Source organism: Phocoena phocoena, chromosome 11 (genome assembly GCF_963924675.1).
Source record: "Phocoena phocoena chromosome 11, mPhoPho1.1, whole genome shotgun sequence".
Classification (NCBI taxonomy): domain Eukaryota; kingdom Metazoa; phylum Chordata; class Mammalia; order Artiodactyla; family Phocoenidae; genus Phocoena; species Phocoena phocoena.
Window position 1 is genome coordinate 85,315,496 of NC_089229.1, and position 19,057 is coordinate 85,334,552.

The following is a 19,057-nucleotide window of genomic DNA, read 5'->3' on the forward strand; positions in this document are numbered from 1 at the left end:
AAATAACTTCACGCAAGCAAAGGATTTCAGAGAATGCATAAATATACATGCAAAATATATTCCATTTGGTTTTCACATGCATAATACAAGTTTTCCTGTGGGTATAATATCTTTGATTTATTACTTTTGCTTTTTGATTTGTTAGGATATTTACATCTTAAACCTTCTTTGCAGCAACAAAATCACTTACGAAACTTGAAAGAATGTACTTTGAAATCTATATTTCAAAAATTTTAAAACTTCTAAAAGCTCATCAGCTGGTTCTGATTGGAACCCAACGTGGAACCCCAGTATATATTATAGTGGTACAGGGTTGGTATTAAACCTCTGATTTTTTAATATCCTTTTGTAAAGGTAGTGTCACAGTATGGGATTGTAGATGACCCACATTCTTGTGTTTGCATCCAAGAGAAATGAAGGAGGAAATATCTGGGGAATCAGAGGTCCTCACTTGTACTACTACATGGCTGTTAGGAGCACGTCATTAATTTCTCTGCACTTTGCTCCTCTCACTTATAAAATAGAAGAGTTGCAGTAAATGATCTCTAGCGTCATTTCCAAATCTGTAGATTTTTATCCTGATGTCTTTAGAAAAAAAGGGAATATGTTGCTTTTCAAAACTCAGTCTCCATAGCTGTGTCCTAGCTGGATAGAACCCCAAATGACTTGAAGCCTTATATCCATTATTTTCCAATTAAGAAAAATTCAAATATGCTGCTCAACAAATTCTTGAAATTCTTCCTGCCCATAACTTCTGCTTCATTCACTGTTATTACCACAGCTAATTTAATCGTTTCATGTAACTATTGAAACAACACCTTCCTCAAATCTCACCCTCCAGCACTCCCGAGTCTTTTTGGAGAATGGACAGAACGGCCCATACACAGGCATACTCTGTGTGCCTTACTTGGTCTATGATACCCAGACATGTTCCTTAAAATCTTGTGATCAAAGTACTCCACCAGGTCTCTCCCCACAGCTCCCCTTCTTTTGTGATTTAAATTTACAGACCTTCCTTGATCTATTCAATCTAGTCCTCCTGAAAACCTTTATGTTTCTTATTTTGAACTTCTGTATCCGAAAACATACCCAAGGTTAGCACATGTTCCTGTGATTGCTGCTTCCTCCATGAAGCCTCCCTGGGCTGGAAGACCAATTCACTCCTCAGTGTCACCTTCAATGACAGCAGGACCTCAGCAACTCCGCCCTTTTCCTCATCCAACAATCCTGTCGAGCACCTATTCAGTGGGAGTACTCTGTACATCACCCACAAATGCTTGATGTCCTTTCACACATGAATATGAAATCTTGTCTATTTCACCACCATTCATTGCTCAAATGGATGAGTATCTGCTTGTGCTAGCTTGCGTCAGCATAAAGCTGTGTGAATAAGGAAACACATCTGCTCACTGCAGTACAGTCATGGCACCAGTGGTCAGGGTCACACTGCTGAAGGCATTCCAAGCTTTGGGAACCCTCCGGGCCCAGGCACTAGTGAACACCCAGGTATGTTGCTCAGATCCTCTAGCTGCAATGAAGAACTTACTACCCCAGGAATGCTGCCTGCAGACAGCCCCTAGGGTCAGCCCCCTTCCAATATTGCCTCAACTGTCCAATTTTTGTCCAAGTCAGTTTCTCTTTGAAGATGGCCTGTATCTAAAAACTGTTTGGCCTGGGACTAGAAAAGTCCATCTCCCTCCTCTCAACTCAGGGTGGCTGTGAAGTGTCCTTTAGAACTTCCCATAGGGCTGGCTTGAGGCTTCTGCTGAAACTGCCTTGAAGTTTGACTTTTTCCTCCACCCCGTTCTGCTTCCTTACCTTCTCTTTCACAAGCATTGATCCTAAGAGCCCTCTGTAAAGTCCCTCCTGCATCCTGATCTCCATCTTAGAGTTTGTTTCTCAGGGACCTCAACCTGCAACACACATAATAGATGAGAAAAATCTCCCACCCCTAGAGGAGTAGGAATTTAAAGGGAGAGCCCACCTACAGCAGATAAGGTCTCATTTTCCCACCTTCATTTGAGCTTTTTTAAAAAAGAATGAGATGTGGAGACCATATGTTAAATAAACTGATTCAGCAAAATGCCTGTACTTTTCAAGTCATGATAAGTCCTAAATTTAGTGAGTAGAAATAAACATTTGGTGAGTAGAAATAAACATTTAGTGAGAAACTATTTTGTTCCTTATAAAGTATCTTATATGCATTTAAGTAGTAGTAAGACTTAAAAATATATAACCACCTGAGCATTGTTATGCCCCCAAAATAACAATAATATCTTAAATATTCTAATACCCAATCTATATTCAAATGTCCTCAGTTGTCTCAAATTTTTCTTTTGCAGCTGATCTGTTCAGATAATAAGAACCAATAAAGTTCATTAACTGCATGGTTGCAATAACTCTTAACTACTTTATTTATTTATTTATTGCACTTTTTTAAAAAAAATATCTTTATTGGAGTAGAATTGCTTTACAATGGTGTGTTAGTTTCTGCTGTATAACAAAGTAAATCAGCTATACATATACATATATACCCATATCTCCTCCCTCTTGCGTCTTCCTCCCACACTCCCTATCCCACCCCCCTACGCGGTCACAAAGCACGGAGCTGATCTCCCTGTGCTATGTAGCTGCTTCCCACTAGCTATCTATTTTACATTTGGTAGTGTATATATGTCCATGCTACTCTCTCACTTCGTCCTAGCTTCCCCTTCCACCTCCCCGTGTCCTCAAGTCCATTCTCTAGTAGGTCTGTGTCTTTATTCCCGTCTTGCCCCTAGGTTCTTCAGAACGTTTTAAAAATTATTATTCCATATATGTGTGTTAGCATATGGTATTTGTTTTTCTCTTTCTGACTTACTTCACTCTGTATGACAGACTGTAGGTCCATTCACCTCACTACAGATAACTCAATTTCATTTCCTTTTATGGCTGAGTAATATTCCATTGTATATATGTGCCACATCTTCTTTATCCATTCATCTGTTGATGGACACTTAGGTTGCTTCCATGTCCTGGCTATTGTAAATAGAGCTGCAGTGAACATTGTGGTACATGACTCTTTTTGAGTAATGGTTTCTCAGGGTATATGCCCAGTAGTGGGATTGCTGAGTCTTATGGTAATTCTATTTTTAGTTTTTTAAGGAACCTCCATACTGTTCTCCATAGTGGCTGTATCAATTTACATTGCCACCAACAGTGCAAGAGAGTTCCCTTCTCTCCACACCTTCTCCAGCATTTATTGTTTGTAGATTTTTTGATGATGGCCATTCTGACCAGTGTGAGATGATCTCTCATTTTGATTTGCATTTCTCTAATGATTAATGATGTTGAGCATTCTTTCATGTGTTTACTGGCAATCTGTATATCTTCTTTGGAGAAATGTCTACTAGAGCTAAACAATGAATTTGGTAAAGTAGCAGGATACAAAATTAATGCACAGAAATCTCTTGTATTCCTATACACTAATGATGAAAAATCTGAAAGAGAAATTAAGAAAACACTCCCATTTACCATTGCAATGAAAAGAATAAAATATCTAGGAATAAACCTACCTAAGGAGACAAAAGACCTGTATGAAGAAAATTATAAGACACTGATGAAAGAAATTAAAGGTGATACAAATAGATGGAGAGATATACCATATTCCTGGACTGGAAGAATCAACATTGTGAAAATGACTATACTACCCAAAGCAATCTACAGATTCAATGCAATCCCTATCAAACTACCACTGGCATTTTTCATAGAACTAGAACCAAAAATTTCACAATTTGTATGGAAAAACAAAAGACCCTGAATAGCCAAAGCAATCTTGAGAAAGAAAAACAGAGCTGGAGGAATCAGGCTCCCTGACTTCAGACTATACTACAAAACGACAGTAATCAAGACAGTATGGTACTGGCACAAAAACAGAAATATAGATCAATGGAACAGGATAGAAAGCCCAAAGGTAAACCCACGCATATATGGTCACCTTATCTTTGATAAAGGAGGCAAGAATATACAGTGGAGAAAAGACAGCCTCTTCAATAAGTGGTGCTGGGAAAACTGGACAGCTACATGTAAAAGAATGAAATTAGAACACTCCCTTACACTATACACAAAAATAAACTCAAAATGGATTAAAGACCTAAATATAAGGCCAGACACTATCAAACTCTTAGAGGAAAACATAGTCAGAACACTCTATGACATAAATCACAGCAAGATCCTTTTTGACCCACCTCCCAGAGAAATGGAAATAAAAACAAAAATAAACAAATGAGACCTAGTGAAACTTAAAAGCTTTTGCACAGCAAAGGAAACCATAAACAAGATGAAAGACAACCCTCAGAATGGGAGAAAATATTTGCAAATGAAGCAACTGACAAAGGATTAATCTCCAAAATTTACAAGCAGCTCATGTAGCTCAATGTCAAGAAAACAAATAACCCAATCCAAAAATGGGCAGAAGATCTCTTAACTACTTTAGTCTATGTAGTTCCCCTCCCTTCTCATGCTATTGAATTTGCTGGAGAAATCAAATTATTCATCCTTTATAGAATTGTACCCATATTCTAGAATTGTATGATTGTTTTTCTGTGATGTTTTTAATCAATATTTTTAATTGAAGTTTAGTTGATTTACACTGTCGTGTTAATTTCTGCTGTACAACAAAGTGATTCAGTTATACCTATGCATACAATTTTTTATATTCTATTCCATTATGGTTTATCATAGGATATTGAATATAGTCTGTGTGCTATACAGTAGGACCTTGTTGTTTATCCATTCTATATATAAAAGCTACATCTGCTAACCCCAACCTCCCACTCCATCCCTCCCCTAACATCCTCCCCCTTGGCAACCACAAGTCTGTTCTCTATGTCTGTGATCCTGTTTCTGTTTCATACATAGGTTCATTTATGTCATATTTTAGATTCCACATATAAGTGATATCATATGGTATTTGTCTTTCTCTTTCTGACTTACTTCACTTAGTATGATAATCTCTAGTTGCATCCATGTTGCTGCAAGTGGCATTATTTCATTCTTTATTATGGCTGAGTAGTATTCCATTGTGTATATACACCTCATCTTCTTTATCCATTCATCTGTCAATGGACTTCTAGGTTGTTTCCATGTCTTGGCTATTGTAAATAGTGCTACTATGAACACAGGGGTGCATGTATATTTTTGAATTATAGTTTTGTCTGGATATATGCCCATGATATATGATTGCTGGATCATACAGTAATCCTATTTTTAGTTTTCTGAGGAACCTCCACACTGTTTTCCACAGTGGCTGCACCAACTTACATTCCCACAAACAGTTTAAGAAGGTTCCCTTTTCTCCACACCCTCTCCAGCATTTGTTATTTGTAGACTTTTTAATGATGGCCATTCTGACCAATGTGAAGTGGTACCTCACTGTAGCTGTGATTTGCATTTCAGTAAGAAACTATTAAGTTCTAGGCAGTTTACCTACATTAGTTCATTCAGTCTTTATGGTTACTCCATAAAGACTAACATGCTCAAAGAGTTAAGGTAATTTGCCAGATATCACACCATTAATAAGTTAGTTAAAAACAATAGGACTTTGAACACTGCAAAAGATAAATGGACATAAGTTTTCAGCTCTTAGAAAAAGAGGCACTAACTTAGATGTCTCCTTTCTGCCTGGCTCTTTAATATACGGTTTTAAAAAGATTTATACTCTGATAAAAGTGGAGACCACTGTTGCTGAGTTTGCCTTTCAAAGCCACGTTGGAAACTTCCGCCAACTCTTGGTTAGATGTAGAGGAAAAGGAACCCTTCTTGTTCTTTGTCATCTACATACTCAACAAAGCAAGAGCTTTACAATCAAGCATTATCACTTTCTGATGATGGCAATACATTGTCTACCAAGAATACGCTAGCATTGGTACATATTAAGTACTTTTGTGAAATACAAGGTTTGGGGAATTTAAGAAGAAAATAAAAGGCATTAAATTATACTTTCCCCCAGATCAACATCTCCCTCCTCTGTTTTTTTTGTCAAAGACCATCCCCCAAATGAGCTATTTAAACTCCTGGGAGCGCCTGTTTATTTTACGGCCCAGAGAAACGTGTTAAGTATTAGAGAATTGTGCCGAGAGACTGCTTAAGGGGGGTTTTTGTTAACTGACCTGAAATTTTCTGGGCCTTTTACAAGACTTGAAAATTTCAAAGTGAATTTATGCATGTTTAGAATAGCCAGAAAAATCAAAGTGAAAGGGACCAAAGAGACCTCTGGAGTGTAGGTCTCTTTCTCATGTAGACAGTTTAATAGCTGCGTGTGAAATAGCAGCATGCTGTTAAAGATACTTTGGGAGGGCCAGTCTCACCCATAAAGCAGTGGATTTCCTGCGAGCATTGCAGAATGTTGCCATTGGCTCCTCACTGCTGGAAGGCTGCTCTTGGAATCCTCCAAAACTGGCTCTCTGTGATTCTTCTTGAGCAAAGATCACATTCAGCAAATCGTAAGAAGGGACAATAGGTCACTGGCTCTTGAAAAAAAAAACCACTACCATTTCCCTAGATAGGTCTCTAACCTAGTGGTGTTCATGTCTTAAATAACTTTGAGCCCTTAAGGAAAAATCCATCTTGTCAGTTTTCTTCAACTCCTTGCCAGGCTCTTTATCAGAAGAAATTAAATACCTGTCCTTGCAATCTTTATGTCCTGAGTAAACAGTGTCAAGAAAATTGTCTGAAATACCAATTTTTCTAATATTAGGAATTTTTATATTTTTTCACACATGACTATTTTTGCATTTCAGCATTTTTTTAATTGAAGTATTGTTGTTTTACAACGTTGTGTTAATTTCTGCTATACAGCAAAGTGACTCAGTTTTATATATATATATATATATATATATATATACTCTTATTTATTTATTTTTGTCTGTGTTGGGTCTTCATTGTTGTGCTCAGGCTTTCTCTAGTTGCGGTGAGCTGGGGCTACTCTTCGTTGCAGTGTGTAGGCTTCTCATTGCGGTGGCTTCTCTTGTTGTGGAGCACGGGCTCTAGGCACATGGGCTTCAGTAGTTGCAACACGTGGGCTCAGTAGTTGTGGCTTACGGGCTCTAGAGAGCAGGCTCAGTAGCTGTGGTGCACAGGCTTTGTTGTTCTGCAGAATGTGGGGTCTTCCCGGACTAGGGCTTGAACCCGTGTCTCCTTCATTGGCAGGCAGATTCTTAACCACTGCACCACCATGGAAGCCCTATACTCTTTTTCATATTCTTTTCCATTATGGTTTGTCACAGGATATTGAATATAGTTCCCTGTGCTATACAATAGGACCTTGTTGTTTATCCAGTCTATATGTAATAGTTTGCCTCTGCTAACCCCAAACTCCCACTCCATCCCTCTTCCACCCTCCCTCCCCCTTGGCAACCACAAGTCTATTCTCTATGTCACACATTACTTCTAATTCTTCTAACAGTAATATTGACTTGTAAAACAGTAAAGGGTCCTGGTTAAAGTGGCTATAAATGATGAATATTGATAGTGACCATTTATTAAACACATACTAATCCTCACTATGGGCCAGGTACTAATTATGCAATTGGCACTCGCATAATCTCAACAGCCCTCAAAGAAGAGTTAAAGAGGTTAGATAAAAAGCAATACAATAAAACTCAGTCCCGTATATGACTCACTCCAGATTGTGATTCTAAACCACTGAACTGTACAGTGTCTCCAAAGTGAAGCTAGAAAAGAAAGGGTGACCTCTTTCCTCCTTCCCTTCTCCAGAAATACTATTTACAAGGCAAGAGAAGATAGGAGCTTGATACAGTCATATTTTATCCTACAGTGACTTTGAGTGAAGAGTAATGAAACTTACTGCAGCCCCTGGCAAAATGCTTGCACATACCAAGCATATTGCTTGTTGTCTTTGATCTTATTTGATAGATAGTTAGATGGATAGATAAATAAATACACACATATATTACAAATTATGTATAACATATAAAGTATATATGAAAAAGTATACAAAAAATTTCTATAATGAACATTACATAAACATTTATGGAGAAGATACAAAACTGTTTTCAATGGAGGAAATTATATTTATTAAGGGAACCCTGCCAAGGACATTCATGTTCTATCAATAGTTGAAAGGTCTATGTTTTGATATCATTTTATAAATGAGTCACCTGAGGATAAAGTTTGTGGCACAAGGTCACATGGATACTAAAGCTAATCATCTAAACTAAAGCACCCTCTCAAATTCTCAAATTGTCAACTTTCTTATCGTAATACCCTCACCATTTCCGGCTGATTTCCAACAGCTGTTTTTGTTATTGTTCTCGATGTTGCTTTCATTTCCTGCTCCCCTTTTTCATAGAGATATTTTCAGAATAAATCCGCCTTTCAGCCAAGATCAATTTGTCCTACTTTAATTCTCACCAAATGATATAATATAAGGTTGACTCTATTGTAGTAGTTGCCAAATTTTGCTTACATTGAAATCATCTAGGAATCTGGAAAGACACACTCATATTGTATGCCTATCCGCAGACATTCTGATTTAACTAGTATGGTTTGTCGTTGGGGAATCTGGGCATTTTAAAGCAGTGGTCCCCAACATTTTTGTCACCAGGGACAGGTTTCGTGGAAGACAATTTTTCCACGGACAGGGGTGTGGGTGAGGGGATGGTTCAGGCAGTAATGCGAGTGATGGGGAGCGATGGGGAGTGACGGGGAGCGATGGGGAGTGACGGGGAGCGGCAGATGAAGCTTCGTTTGCGCGCCCGCCTCTCACTTCCTGCTCTGTGGCCCGGTTCCTAACAGGCTGTGGACTGGTACCAGTCCATGGCCCGGTGGTTGGGGACCCCTGTTTTAAAGCTCCCCAATGTAATTGGTGCAGCCGCTATGGAAAACAGTATGGAGCTTCCTCAAATAACTAAAAATAGAGTTACCATATGATCCAGCAATCCCACTCTTGGGCATATATTCAGACAAAACTATAATTCGAAAAGGTACATGCACCCCAATGCTCATAGCAGCACTATTTACGATAGTTTAAGACATGGAAGCAACCTAAATCTCTATCAAAAGATGAATGGATAAAGAAGCTATGTTACATATATACAATGGGATATTACTCAGCCATAAAAAAGAATGAAATGAAATAATGCCATTTGCAGCAGCATGAATGGACCTAGAGATTATCATACTAAGTGAAGTAAGTCAAAAAGAGAAAGACAAATATCATACGGTATCTAAAATACGACACAAATGAACATATCTATGAAACAGAAGCAGACTCACGACATAGAGAACAGATTCGTGGTTGCCAAGAGCGAGGAGGGTGGAGGAGGGATGGGTTGGGAGTTTGGGATTAGCAGGTGCAAACTATTATATTTAGAATGGGTAAACAACAAGGTCCTCCTGTATAGCACAGGGAATTACATTCAATATCCTGTAGTAAACCGTAACAGAAAAGAAAAAAAAAACGGTGTAGGGAATTTTCACTATATATTGTAAAGCAAACAAAGTTTACAAAATAATATATTAAAAATATTCAGCTTACTGATAAAAAATAAAGCTCCCCAGGTGATTATAATGTGCACCAAAATCTGAGAACCTTGTTCTTTATTTTAGTCTTCTCGGGCTGAATCGCCAAAACTCCCAGCTAATGCCATTGAGCTACATTACTCGCTCTCCCTGTGTATTCCAGTCATCTGTGGACCTCCAGGACCCTGCCCTTATTCCTTGAAGATATTAGTAGTGGTCACTCCAAAACAATTACTGCCATAATTTTTGGTGGTTTCCAGACCCAGGTAGACCATTCTTCCACTATCTTGTCCTTTCAGATTCTTGCCTCCTTCCTTGAACTGTGGTTGTCCTTAACACTGCCTAAGTCACCTCTGGCACAATCATACCCTCCTTATGCTTTACTGATGATTGCATCATTCACCAAGCTCAATTTCAAACCACCACACTCTACCTTTCAGCGTTTGAGGCAATACATCACTCCTTCCATCTTCAACCATATTCTCCACTCGGCTTCCAGAACTCCCCATTCTTTTGGTTCCCTTCCTACCTTTCCAGTTGCACCTTCTCGGTATCATTATTGCTTCCTCATCACCATCTTACACATGAAATTTTGGAATCCTTGGATTTCGACACTATTTTTCTTTCTCTTCATACACATTCCCAGGTCATCTCAATCAGTCTCATGGTTTATAATCTCTGTGGCAAAATGATTTGCAAAGATTTTGTCTCCAGCTTGGGCTGCTTCCCCGAACTCATCTCAGATATCTCACTGCTGATTCAACACAATCACTTGGATGCTCACAGTTGGATGCTAATAGCCATCTCAGAATTTGTGTTTTCAAAAACAAACTCTTGGGGCTTCCCTGGTGGCGCAGTGGTTGAGAGTCCGCCTGCCGATGCATGGGACATGGATTCGTGCCCCGGTCCGGGAGGATCCCACATGCCGCGGAGCGGCTGGGGCCGTGAGCCATGGCCACTGAGCCTGCGCGTCCCAAGCCTGTGCTCCGCAACGGGAGAGGCCACAACAGTGAGAGGCCCGCATACCACAAAAAACAAAACAAAACAAAAAAAACTCTTGGCAGCTGTGGGTGTATGTCCATGAGGCCCACCTTGCTGCACCTGGACTCAGAACGGGAAGGGACAGAAGTGGATGCATTGGGCTAAAATAAAAGAGAAGAAGGATGAGCTAGAGATGCAAGTAAAGTGTCTCAATACTGACTAGAAACCATGCAGTGAGATATGAGTTAATTGTCAGCCTCTGCTCTAGGAATTGCTTCTGATATCTTCACCTATTCAAAGGGTTTTTTCCCTCTTTTTTTTTTCTGGTAAATCTCTATTCTTGATTTACCGAACTAAAAATAAAAGCTATGAAAAGATAATCAACCAATCAATCAATCTTGATTCCTTCCAACACCACCTACTCTTCCTCTAGTCCCATCTCAGTAACTTGCATCTTATTTCTTTTGGTTGCTTGGAACCAAAACCTTAGAGTCATTCTTGGCTATCTTTTTCTCCCACGCATCACATACAGTCCATCAGCAAGTTCTGTTGGCTACTCTTTTAATATGTATTTTAAATCCAAATGCTTATTACTTTCCTCTATCACCCCCAGCCTGGTCTAAGCTGCCATGGAGTGCTGCCATTAGTCTCCTAACTGAGCTTACTGCTCCCACCACTTTTCCCTTCCAGTTTAGTCTCCTCCTGTGTATGGAGGTCTCCTTTAAAAACAGAAGACACATCATGTCACTCCTCAGCGCTGCATCACCTAGTGATTCAGTCTCACTTAGAATCATGCTGGGTGAGCTAAGATATGGCACAAATGAACTTATCTGTGAAACAGAGGCAGACTTGCAGATATGGAGAGCGGACTTGTGGTTACCAGGGGGGAGTAGGGGTTGGAGGACGGATGGATTGGGAGTTTGGGATTAGCAGATGCAAGCGTGATATATAAGATGGATGGACAACAATGTCCTGCTGTATAGCACAGGGAACTATATTCTTTATCCTGTGATGGGCCATGGTGGAAAAGAATATGAAGAAGAATATATATATATATACGTCTGTGTATGGCTGACTCACTTTGCTGTACAGCAGAAATTGATACAATGTTGTGAATCAACTATACTTCAATAAAATTTTTAAAAATGAAAAAATAAAAAAGCAAGGTCACTCTAGGGATGGACAGGCCCTCTATTATCTGCCCCTTTGTGATCTCTGACACCCCTCTTATCACTCTCCCCCTCCCCCAATACACTCCAGCCTCCCTGGCCTCCTTGCTGTTCCTCAGATGTGACAAGTACTCTCCCACTTTGCTTCACTTCCTCTTCTGTTTGTCTGGATTCTTTTCTCTCAAACCTGCAGGGCTTTCTTCCTCACTGTCTTCAGGTCTACTCAGATGTTACCTCCTCAGAAAACACTTCCATGATTATTCTACATGAAAATTTACCCTGCCTTTTTAAAATCACTTATGGCCACCAACACATTACACCAGAAGTCAACCAATTCTTCTGTAAGAGCCAGCTTGTAAATATTTTAGGCTTTGGGGACCAAAGCTCTCATGTCTGCCATAACTACTTAACTTTGCTATTGTAGTTCAAAAGCAGCCATAGATAATATGCAAAGGAATGGGCATTGCTGTATTGTAATGAAACGATAATTACACAAATAGGTGGTGGGCCAAATTTGGTCTATGAGCCATAACTTGTCAACACCTGCCTTATATAGTACCTGTTTCTTACCTACACTCACCTTTTAGAATGTAAACTCTTTGTTGGCAAGACTTCTCCATTTAATATTTTAAAATAAATATTGAACGTTGCATAAATCTACTTTTTTTTTTGTAATTGTTGCATCTCTTTCTGTGATATTTTGCCATAGGTTGATCAATACCAAAGGACAATATTTTCATCATTCAAGAAGTAACTGTGTATGTTTGGGCAGAAATTTTGACAGTTTCTACCATGGAAATGTACTGTTAAAAAAAGAAAAATCCAGTTAGTGTTCATTGGTAGATTTTTTTTTTAACATCTTCATTGGAGTATAATTGCTTTACAATGGTGTGTTAGTTTCTGCTGTGTAACAAAGTGAATCGGCTGTATGTATACATACATTCCCATAGCTCCTCCCTCTTGCGCCTCCCTCCCTCCCACCCTCCCTATCCCACCCCTCTAGGTGGTCGCAAAGCAATTGGTAGATTTTTTAATGAAAATAAAAAATCAATTCTTTGCATGTTCTGTGGTTAAGCACACTATTATTGTTTGGCATCTTTGAACTGCATTTTCTTAAAAAACAAAAATTGAATTGAATCTGAATCAAATTGGATAAAGACCTAATCTATGTTTAATGTTTTAAAATAACGTAAAATTTTAATTAAATATTTTCAATAGAACCTTTTCTTCTGAGAAAAGTTTTCCCTCTAAGGAAAATGGTCATTATTTTCAGTTTCACAAACCACAGAAGACATACAACCTCAGACTGTCAAATATACATTGTGCCTGGAAACCCACGTCAATCCTTATATAGATGTTTCCAATGGAAGCTTGCTCTAAATACCATCAGAATCCCATTGCCATGAAATACCAAGCTGTTAATTCAAAAACAGTAAAAGCTTATGATTCTCAGCAATCCGTCTTACTGGCTTGTTTCTGTGATAACTCTTTGATGGTCAGGATTGCTTCCAAAGATGTGTTCAGACTAAAGTATCAGTGTCTATAATTTACTCAAGTTGAATTTTTCACTAACATAAAAATTTTCTGTTTTGCACCTTGTCCTGAAACTAAAGCAAAATGTTTTCTTCCTCAAGTTATTTAATCTTATCTCCTATGTGTTCCTAAACTATGTCTTAAAAGCATCCTCCTGGTGTTCCTGACAGAAGCCGTTATGAGAAAATGTCAAGATTTCTTATTTTCCTAATTGTCGTAGAAAATGCGAGAAATTTTCAGGCTATGAGTTCCCGAAACACAAAATGTTTCTGCACTTAATACTTTCCCAGTATCCGCAGCTATCAGTTAGATATTTTTGACTTGCTACTAGATCATTATTCTGATAAGAACATAAAATAAGAATTAAGAAAAAGTATCCTTTTTGACAATAAGCTGTCTTTGCTTCAAAATTGTTGCTCAAAAGTGAAATAAATAAATACATAGAAGTATCCAAACTAATTGAATTGCTTTCTCATCTCAAGATGTTGTCCCCTACAGTCAGTTTTGGAAGGTAAGGCAACTCCTCCGGCACTGACTCTGAGCATTAAAATTTTCTATCTAGGCCTTGAATTATCACCTTATACTTTTCTAAAAACAGAAGTCCACTCACTCAGCTTATAATACATATTTCTAAAGGAAAATAAACACATTTCATTCAGATGTTTGTGAAAGCAAACACAGACACTGTCATCCAAAGAGCAGAATTTATGGGAAAAAAAAAAGAGAAAAGATGGTCCTGGGATCATTCAAATCCCAAAGGAAGAGAAAGACACATATCACTTAGCAAAAATTCCCACCAGAAACAAGTACACATGTATTTGAGACAACGAAAAGCTGAAAGGAGCCCAAAAACAATAGACAGATAAGGAGGTTTAGATGAGTGAAAACTACTCTTTGTTGTTTATATTACAGTATTACAACTAGATCCTGGGGTAATATTCCAGCGATAAATTTTTAAACCTTATTCAAATATGAAAGTTGTTTAAGATATTTACTTTAATATTTTAGTAAATGTTGGCTTAATGGGGGCCACCAATGTGTTAAAAAGTCTCAGGATTAAAATATTTGCTTGAGGTTTTCTTGTTGTTTGGGGGGGGTTTACTTGAGATTTATTGATGAGAAAAAACTCATGTAAGTATTCTAAGGAAAGATAGCAGATGAATTAAATAGGGGCTGGGAGAGCTACTTTGGAAAGACTCTTGTTAAAATGTTCTTTGTAAATGTAAGTCACCACCAGTTGGACAACCAACTTCTTGCACCCTTGGACTAGGATACAGCCTGGCAGTCCAGCAGGCGAGGAGTGTTAGTCTAGCTGGAAAGAAAGAACATACCGAATGCTATAAACATTTTGTTGGTGCATCTCAAATAAACTTAAAGCTTAGTGCAATTCTATGCAAAATTCTAAACAAATATTTTTAACTTGGCAAATAATTCTAAACTTCTGTAAAGCTGAAATGGGCCAAAAAAAAAAAAAAAACAATGACTTTTTGTAAAGAACAAAATAGTAACATGAGGAATTTATCTTAGCAAGTGTTAAAATTTACTATAAAGCTATACAATCAAAACTGTGGAGCTAGAACAAGGATGGACAGATCAGTGAAATACAATAGAGAGCCCAAGAATACACATAATTATATAAAAAATTGGTGTATGATATATGTGTGATGAGTAAGAAAATATATGATCAGTAAAACAAAAATGCAATAAATAAGAAAATGTAGGACATGTAGGAAAAAAGATTATTCAATAAATGATTCTGGAAAATTGATCAATGATTTGAGAGAGAATAACAAATAATTCTAAGTGCATTATAAAGTTAAATAATAAAAATCCAAAGCATAAAAATAAAAGTTAGGAGAAAATGTAAATAAATATTTTTAATGCTTTATATGGAAAAGCTCACAAAGAAAAAATTATTAAATTCAGTTATTTACAAGTATCAATACTATCAAAAATTTACAAGTATGGATTCAGGCAATGACCTTAATATAAAATGAGTTCTTATGAAACTGACAGCAACACATCACACAGCAAATTAAATTGGAGAAGAATCACAAATGGGCAGTTTACAAAAGAAAGAATTTAAATGTCTATTAAATATAGGAAATCGATATTCTCTCTAATAAGCAAATAATGTGATTAAAAATAATAAGAAAACCTTTGCCTATAAAAATTTTTAAATATGTGTGTATACTCAGTGACAATACCCAGAGCTGCAAAAATGGAGTGAAAGAGCACTGGTAAGTTGTTGGAATTATAAGTTGGTAAATATTTTCTGAAAGAAGGATACACAGAAAAAATATTTTTTAAAATAAAATCAAAACTGAAATAAATGTCCAGCAAAAGGTAAATGGTTAAATAAACAATGGTTAGCAAGATTGTGCATTTGAATAATATTTCATAACAGAATATTCATGACGGGTTATTAAAAAACAAGTATCAAAATCATATAATGATCCCAATTTGTTAACACACATTTTCACAGAAAAATAGATAAATATATTACTTACAATTTTTTGATCATTTCAGATTTGCCTTATTATCTTGATATTTCCTAGAATACCCCAAAGGGGTATGTATTGTTATTTTTAGAAATTATTATGTAAAGTAACATGTGTTTGCAGCCACTGGGTATCTGTCTGAAATTTAGGTGAATTAGATGAGATGGTCCCTGTCCTTAAGGTGCTCACAGTTTCACTCCACACAAGCTCATTCATAAAAGAAAATTCAAGTATATATGACAGGGTATGTTCAAATATCAAAATAGGAGAAATTCAGAGGCTTTTTGGATTTCAGTGGGCATGGAAGGGTGTCAGGGCTGGGTCTTGAAGGAAGATAATAATTTGTCGAATGAGAAAAGATAGGTGATAAAGACTTCAGAAGGGACGGTCAGTACAGGATGTGACTTTTCTAAGGGACGATGTTAGGACATGCCTGACAATACACTGTACTTTGTATTCTCTATCTTTTCCACAGTCATTTAAAAGTTGTAAGGTATCTGGAAAACTAACGTAAATATACTACTAACATATCAAATACAGCATTTGAAAACTTTCATTTTTTAACAGAGATTCTAGAGTAGCCTGTCTTTTTTGAGAAAGAGAAAAAACTCACGTTAAAAATTGACAATAACAGAAAGAGGAAGACATATACCGTATGATATCATTTATATGTGGAATCTAAAATATGGTACAAATGAACTTATCTACAGAGACGGAAGACAGACTCACAGACATAGAGAACAGACTTGTGGTTATCAGTAGGGGAGTGGGAAGGGATGGATTAGGAGTTTGGGGTTAGCAGATGCAAACTGGTGTATATAAAATGGATAAACAGCAAAGTCTTACTGTATAGCACAGGGAACTATATTCAACATCCTGTGACAAACCATCATGGAAAAGAATATAAAAAAGAATTAAAAAAACAACAAATGAAATATTTAAATGTACGAGCGTTCTTAAATTTTTTTCACAATTACAGATGGGCAACAAGTTAGGCATTGTGACTCCATCTAAATTCCTTAGAGACACATGGAACTATCCATTACTAACAAGTGGCTGTGGTGAGCAAGACTCGTATATGTGCCGTGTAGGAAAGAGAGAACTTTCCCATGACCTAAAGAGACTCTGCAAAGTGACCACAGATGGTTTATACCAGAAAAGTTGGAAAAATTATATGAAGTCCTGTGAAAAATCTTAGCTTGGAAAAAAAATAAGAGGGAACAAATAAATAAGAGATCACCAGCAACCTCCAAATTAAAGGAGGTCTCTCTGAATCCACCTCTCTGAGATTTTAACATATGGACTTTCTAAATCACAAAGGTCTGGAGAGATGAGAACCAAATTGAGTTCCAAATCCCTGAGTTTTATTATCCCATTGTTACACACTAGGGAGATGTATGGAAACTCTTCTATACATGTTTTGACTGTGGTAAAGAAATGATTCGTTCTGACTAGACCTTTTTATAAAGAAGAGATGCATTATGTCAGGAAGAGTGCTGAGTAAATGTTGGGTGACCAGAACTCTATCTGTCCTGATATTTATCACAGGGAAATGCCGTCGAATACTTGACCTCACAGGGTTTTCACTTTCAGAACCTGCAGTTTGAAGACAGTGTTTGAAACTAGAATAACACAACCAGTCCTAAGCAGGCTGTGAAGATCTTGTTCAGTAGTATAGGTCAGAATGTTCAAAAATAGGAGATTCCAGTTGAATTCATAAAAATCTGGATAGTGGGAAATACCCGAAAGACCACCAGGAAAAGCCTAATGGTCTCTGGGGTCATAGAAACCTCCTGGCCTGCCCCCTTTATTTTATAATAACAATACCAGCCTTGGATCGAATGCAATCTAAGGTCATGCTTGAGGTAAAGAGTAGTTTATTTATAAGGTAAATAATAATTTGAGGTAAATGATATCTCTATGAGATATATAATATTTTACAGATGAAAAAACTTGAGGCATAAGAGAAACTAAAAGTCGCTCGTCAGAGATGAGACATCTATGTGTCAGAGCTGGGAGCCTTGTCCCGAGCCGGAGCCTTGCTCTTAGGAGACTGTGCCCCACCTCTTCCTATCAGGAAGAGCTGGGACCCAGTTGGGGCAAAGAACAGGTAAGCACTTTCCAAATAAGTGCTGGAAAAATCTATCCAATGTCATAAAAATAAAGAATAAGTACATTGAATTGCCCCTCAGAAAGTATGGAAACTGAGACATAACCAAGTAACAACTTATTAGAAAAATCCACATTTTGAAATTACTTTAGAATTCCATGGAGATGTTTTGTGTAATTGAAGATACAACCTCAAGATATCAATGTTTGTTCCTTTTATGCTAAATGTTGGTGTGGAAACAATGCCACAATTTTCATCACTCCCTGTTGATGAAAAAACAATTTAAAAAATGTTTTGCATACAGGAAGATTTTAAGAGGTTGTGATTGAGAGCATACTCTGCAGTGAGCTGGGCTGAGTTGAATCTTGGTCTCAAGACTTACTGTCTGTTACAAGTTATCTTAGTCATTGCTGTATCCTGAATGCCTAGAAAAGGGACTGACACCTAATAAACTGGTAATAAAGATTTATTGAATTTTTAGCATTTAATTCATTTTTTTCCAGAAAATGGTAACTTGGTCTCTCTCTCTCTCTCTCTCTGTCTCTCTCTCTCTCTCTGTCTCTCTCTCTCTGTCTCTCTCTCACAGACACACACACACACACACACACAATCAAGACTTTCTTTTAAGTATAGTGCAGCATACAATTTCTGTACTTTTCTTTCTCTTTCTTGGTCATTTTTGAGAATAACCGCTTCTCCTGGAACGGTGGTATTTGTAGAACAGCATTAAAACTATGTTGTGAATATTTTAACCATAGATTCAATGGGCACAAATGAGAAATTCATATTTTGAAGTCTAAAGTAGCTGCTTTGTCTACTTTGATCACATTAAATGAAACACATATTTCACTCCTGTCTGATTAAAAGGTCTTTAACTAACATTTATTTTTCTGAATAAAAGCAAAAGAAGTTGAGGGACTACTTGGATGACATCTCAGACTACCTAAGAAGCTCACAGTCCCTTAGCCAAGCTCTGATGATGCTCCTCTAAGAACTTGCAGCAATCGATGAAAATTTTAAAATCATACAAAGAAACTAAATATTTCAAAGTATCCATAACCACCAAAATGAATAACTAATATAATGCCCGAGTGGTATGGAAGACAGGAAATGTAGAACAAAGTGGAAAGTTCTATTTAGTGGAACATACATTACCCTTAAGTCGTTTGACTGCTTATTTAAATTTGCATTTTCTTTTGATTGTAATTCCGACTGTAATTAGACTCGTCAATTCCCCTTAG